The following is a 6,268-nucleotide window of genomic DNA, read 5'->3' as shown; positions in this document are numbered from 1 at the left end:
GGGAAGCTGGCTCTTGGGACATACAGGCTTTTATTTGAATGGGCAGGAGAAAGTTGTGGTGGGAGTGGCTAGCCCCCACTTCCAACCCAGGGAAGGCAAGGAGCAGTGAGGGAGCCCTTACAGGCCTCCGTGGGTTCCAGATGCCTCAATGAGCTCTGCCTCCAGTGGGGCTGACACTGTGAGGGTGAAGGAGAAGCAGGCCTTCGGGGAGGCCCCACCAGCCCAGCCACACTTCCTTGGGTCCACACTCTCCCAGGCTAGGACTTTGAGCTCTTAGAACAGTGCCTGCCAGATAGGGAGGGCTCGGTATTTAGTGAATGTCAAATGAGTTACAACTGGGGCAAAAAGAAAATCAACTTTCAATGAGGAAAGTGCTTGTCTTTCACTGTGGTGAGATCCAACAATAAGCTGAGCGTTCCCCACGCTTGCCTCCTACCCCAGATCTGTGCAGAATCCACACTGATCCCTCCAATCTGACTGCCTCCCAGTGTCATGAAGATTTGTGGTTTGAAAAGTAACTTCCCCAGGTCTGTAGTATTTTCACCAAGTGGGATTTGGATGCCCAACTTTAACAAACCTCAAAAATAAAACCAAAGACTGAAATATGTCTTCATGAGAAAGCACTGCTCCTGCTTACTGTTCACTGGATGCAAATTTGAGGTGTGAGAGTTTTTGATTCCCATCCTGAATAAGCAACTTTTGCTTTAATTCGGACTGTGTGGGGACTTTATGCTTTTCAAATGCATAAAGGTTACCCTGATTTAGGAGGAAATGAAGTAACATTCCTGTTACTTTAATGGAAACATGCACTTAAAAAGTAACCCCCTAAAGATCCAATCATAGGTTTGATTCTACAATCCCCATAGGACCCCCCAGTGCCCCGTGGTGCTCCTCAGACAGGAACATGTTTGCTGCAACCCCTCACACCTTCACCTCAGCTCACCTCCTCGGGTCTTAGTCAGAACACATCCCACTCCTCCAATATTTTCCCCATGGTTCTGTGCCTGCTCTGTCTCACCTGAGCTGCCTCTAATTCTTACCGTTTCCCCTTTCCTGTGGAAGCCCTACCCTAGTCCTCACCTGCCTGGCCTGTGTGGCCGCAGCAGTCGCTCCCGGGTCTCCCACCTCCATCTTCATGCCCTGCTCAAAAGGGTCCTTTGAGTCCCACCATGTTACATTTCCCAAAATCTAATCTCTTGTACTGTTCATCACCGAGGCACTTCTCTGCTCAAGAAATTTTGTGATTTCCTGGTGTCCAAAAAAAAAAAAAAAATCAAACCTTAACTCCAGGCAGTTTCCAGACCCTCTTCCATCAGTCCACCAGCCTTTCCAACCTCATCTTGCATCACTATCCAATTTAAGGCCTTTCTTTTAGGTTTAAACCCACATCCAGGGCTTTGGTTTATGCACATGGTGACTTCTGCCAAACCATCAGCAGGTTGTTCTGAAACCCCCTTCATCTCCCAAGGACTAGGTCTGATGGCCAGAGGGACCAGTAAGATCAGGTCTCTGCTTCAGGTGGAAGAGACAGGCAGTGCTACAAAGGTAAGCCCCTCTCCCATGCCCTTACCATTCCCACCTCCCACACTTCCAACCACACTGGCTCTTTGTGTCTTCCTCCAACATTCTGGTCATGCTCCTGTCTCAAGGCCCAGGCATTTGCTGTCTGTCCCCTTACTCTTGAAAGGTCTTCCAGTGTGGCTTGGGGGGTCACATTGCTCCCATTCCATGACGTCTTTCCATGAAGCTGTCCCTGACCTCTCTATTTAAAACCGTGCTTCCTGCCAGGGCGATGGCTAGTGTCTATAATCCCAGTTACTCTAGGCTGAGGCGGATTTGCTTGAGGCCAGGAATACGAGGCCAGCCTGAGCAACACAGGGAGATCTCATCTCTAAAATTAAAAAATAATCCATTGTGGTGAATCACACCTGTAGTCCTAGCTTCTCCAGAGACTAAGCTGGGAGGATCAATTGCACCCAGGAGTTTGAGGCTATGACAGTGCCAATACACTCCAGCCTGGACAGCATAGGGAGACCTTGTCTTTAAAAACTAAAAGTTTACTTCTTATCCCCTTCTCTGGCCTTTTCCCATAGGAATTAGCACCCTCTGAAACTGTATTTTACTTGTTCGTTTACTGTTCCCCCTGCCATCTGTTTAGTTCAGAGCTGGGGCCCCAGCACCTAGAACCCTGCCTGGGTCCAGCTGAACTGTTTTTCAAGTGTATTGTGTGCTCTGATGTTGGACGCCAGGCACCGGCGGCACAGCACCCAGAGAGAAGCCCGACCCCAGCCAGGGTTTCCCGTTGCCGATGCTCTACCTTTAACTGGCGTCGCCCATCGGCAGGCTACGCCCACAAATCTTGTTGGATCAGGTGACAGTAGGTGAGTCACTCAGGGCAAACTTGTCAGCCTTTCAAGGCACACGTCCAGCTACAGCTGACCACCTGTAATGACCATAACAGGTACAAGTCGGCCACTCTGTGGCCCTCTCTGGATCCACAGCACTGGCCTCAGGCTGAGATAACTCACACTGGAGGGCGAGAGGCACCTCTCCCCACAAGGGACACGCTCTCCCAGCCCAGCCATCTCCAGTCCTGCTGGGCATGTACGCCTAAAATGTGTATGTGTATTCCTAAATTGTGGTTGGCCCTTGAACAACATGGGCTTGAACTGCACAGGTCCACTTACATGCAGATTTTTTTTCAATAAATATATTGGAAATTTTGGGAGAGATTTTTCAACAATTTGAAAAAACTCAGATGAATTGCATAGCCTAGAAATATCAAAGAAATTAAGAAGCTAGTTATGTCATGAATGTATAAAATACATGTAAATACTAATCTGTTTTATCACTTACTACCATAAAATATGCACGTCTATTATTAAAAGGTAAAACTTAACAAAACTTACCTACTTACAGACCACACGTGGCACCATTCTCAGCCAAGAGAAATGTAAACCAATGTCAGGATGCAGTCTGAAACCGTAACTGCATAAAATTAACTATAGTACACAGTGTGCTGTTAATGTAGCCACTTCCTGTTGTTACTGTAGTGAGCTCAAGCGCTGCAAGTATCTGCTTAAAACCTGTGTGACACTAACCATCCCCGCTTCAGCAGTTCATATCCAGGACATCTGGTATCCCAGTAAGATGGAAAAAGTGATTTCTTGCAGTTTTTGTGGTATTTTTCATCATGCTTAGTGCAATACTGTAAACCCTGAATCCCACCATGGGACCCATACGAAGTGCCACTACTGATGCTGGAAGTGCTCCCAAGAAGCAGAAAACAAGTCGTGACATTACAAGAAAAAGCTGAATTGCTTGATATGTACCATAGATTGAAGTCTACAGCTGTGGTTGCTGCCATTTCAGACAGATGGTTCATCTCATATGTAAATACAGTAAAAAACTTACAATACCGATAAATACAGTAAATATATTTTATCTTCCTTATCATTTTTTCTCTCACTTACTTGATTATAAGAATACAGTATATAATACATATAACATATAAAATATGTGTTATTTGGCTACCTGTTATCAGTAAGGCTTCCAATCAAAAGTAGGCTATTAGTTGAATTTTTGGGGAATCAAATTATATGCACATTTTTGACTGTATGGGGAGTCAACACCCAATCCCTATGTTGTTCAAGGGTCAACTGTACATACTAAAGGTTGAACCATAAGAAACAGTGTGGCCGGGCACGGTGGCTCATGCCTGTAATCCCAGCACTTTGGGAGGCCGAGGTGGGCAGATCCCATGAGCCCAAGGGTTCAAGACTAGCCTGGGCAACATAGAAGACCTCGTCTCTACTAAAAATATAAAAAATCAGCCAGGTATGGTGACATGCACCTGTAGTCCCAGCTATTATACTTGGGAGGCTTAGGCTGGAGGATCACTTGAGCCTGGGAGGTTGAGGTTGCAGTGAGCCAAGACTGTACCACTGTACTCCAGCTTGGGTGACAAGTGAAACCCTGTCTCAAAAACAAAAACAAAAAGCAAAAAACTAGAATATTAGCAATTTCATGTGGTTTAATACATGTAAAGCTATGCTAATAGATACATATTATAAAACACATGTTAAGAGAATTAGTTAAAAAGGAACTGTATACCAAAAAGCATGTAAGAAGATGCTCAATATTACTAATGATTAGAGAAATGCAAATCCAAACCACATCATCTCATACCCATTAGGATGGCTGCTATGGAAAAACAGAAAAAAATGTTGGCAAGGACGTGGAGAAACTGAAACCCTTGTTCACTGTTGGTGGGAATGTAAAATGGTACAGCTACTACAGAAAACAGTACAGCAGTTCCTCAAAAAAAACTAACTATAGGCCAGGCGCGGTGGCTCACGCCTGTAATCCCAGCACTTCGGAAGGCCGAGGCGGGTGGATCACCTGAGGTCAGGAGTTCGAGACCAGCCTGGCCAACATGGCGAAACCCCGTCTCTAGTAAAAGTACAAATTAGCCGGGCGTGGTGGCATGTGCCTGTAATCCCATCTACTTGGAAGGCTGAGACAGGGGAATAGCTTGAACCCGGGAGGCAGATGTTGCAGTGAGCCAAGATCACGCCATTGTACTCCAGCCTGGATGACAAGAGTGAGACTCTGTCTCAAAAAAAAAAAAAAAAAAAAAAAAAAAAAATTACCATATAATCCAGCAATTCCCCTGCTGGGTATATATTCAAATGAATTGAAAGGAGGGTCTTGGAGAGGTATTTGTACACTTGGGAGCACTTTCAGCATGTTCATAGCTGCATTATTCACAACAGCCAAGGGGGGAAGTAACCTAAGTATTGTTGACTGACAGATGAATGGATAAACAAAGCATGGTATATACATACAAAGGATCATTCAGCCTTAAAAAGAAAATTCTGGCCAGGTGCAGTGGCTCACTCCTGTAATCCCAGCATGCTGGGAGGCCAAAGCAGGAGGATTACTTGAGGCCAGGAATTCAAGACCAGCCCGGGCAACATAATGACACCCCGTCTCTAAAAAAAAAATAAAAAAAATAGTTGCCAGGCATGGGGGCACATGCCTGTAGTCCCAGCTACTTAGGAGGCCGAGACAAGAGGATAACTTGAGCCCAGGAGTTTGAGTCCAGCCTGGGCAAGAGTCTCTTAAAAAATAAAATTCTGACACATGCCACAACATGGATGAAGACACTGTGCTAAGTGAAATAAGCTAGTCACAAAGTGACAAATACCATGTGATTCCACCTGTATGAGCTATCTAGTCAAATTCATAGAAGTAGAAAGTAGAATGGTAGTTGCCAGGGGTTGAAAAAAGGGGGAAATTGCTGGGCGCGGTGGCTCACACTTGCAATCCCAGCACTTTGGGAGGCTGAGGCAGGGGGATCACCTGAGGTCGGGAGTTCGAGACCAGCCTGACCAACATGGAGAAACCCTGTCTCTACTAAAAATACAAAATCAGCCGGCCGTGGTGGCGCATGCCTGTAATCCCAGCTACTCGAGAGGCTGAGGCAGGAGAATTGCTTGAACCCGGCAAGTGGAAGTTGCGGTAAGCCAAGATCACGCCATTGCACTCCAGCCTGGGCAACAAGAGTGAAACCCTGTCTCAAGAAAAAAAAGAAATAAGAGAAAAAAGGGGGAAATGGAAAGTTTCAGTTTCACAAGATGAAAGAGTTCGAGATCTGTTGTACAACAATGTGGATACAGACATGCCACTATTGAACTGTACACTAAAAGTAGTTAACATAGTAAATTTTCTACGTGTATTCTACTACAATTAAAAACTTTTTTTTAAGTGAGTACATAGCTTCAGGGAGAAACAAAAAAGTTAAAACAAATATGGCCAGGTGCGATGGCTCCTGTTTGTAATCCCAGCACTTTGGGAGACCGAGGTGAGTGGATTCCTGGAGTCCAGGAGTTTGAGACCAGCCTGGCTAACATGGTGAAACCCCGTCTTTACTAAAAATACCAAAAAAATTAGCTGGGCGGGGTGGCGCATGCCTGTCATCCCAGCTACTTGGGAGGCCAACGTGGGAGGATCTCCTGAGCCTGGGAAGTCGAGGCTGCAGTGAGCCATGATTGCACCCTGCACTCTAGCCCAGGCAACGGGAGTAAGACCCTGTTTCAAACAAAAAACAAAACACAAAACTTGTGCTCTGTAATAGGGCAATAAGAAATAAAGTATCTAAATTCTGTAGCTCTGCTAGTTTCTTGCTGGAGCCCACTGCATCCTCTTGAAAACTGCCTTCCCGAAGGCCAAAGCACCCAGCAAGGCTTAGTGCCCCAGTCCCCCT

This window comes from Gorilla gorilla, chromosome 16, assembly GCF_029281585.2.
Source record: "Gorilla gorilla gorilla isolate KB3781 chromosome 16, NHGRI_mGorGor1-v2.1_pri, whole genome shotgun sequence".
Classification (NCBI taxonomy): domain Eukaryota; kingdom Metazoa; phylum Chordata; class Mammalia; order Primates; family Hominidae; genus Gorilla; species Gorilla gorilla.
Note: the sequence above shows the minus strand (reverse complement) of the source record.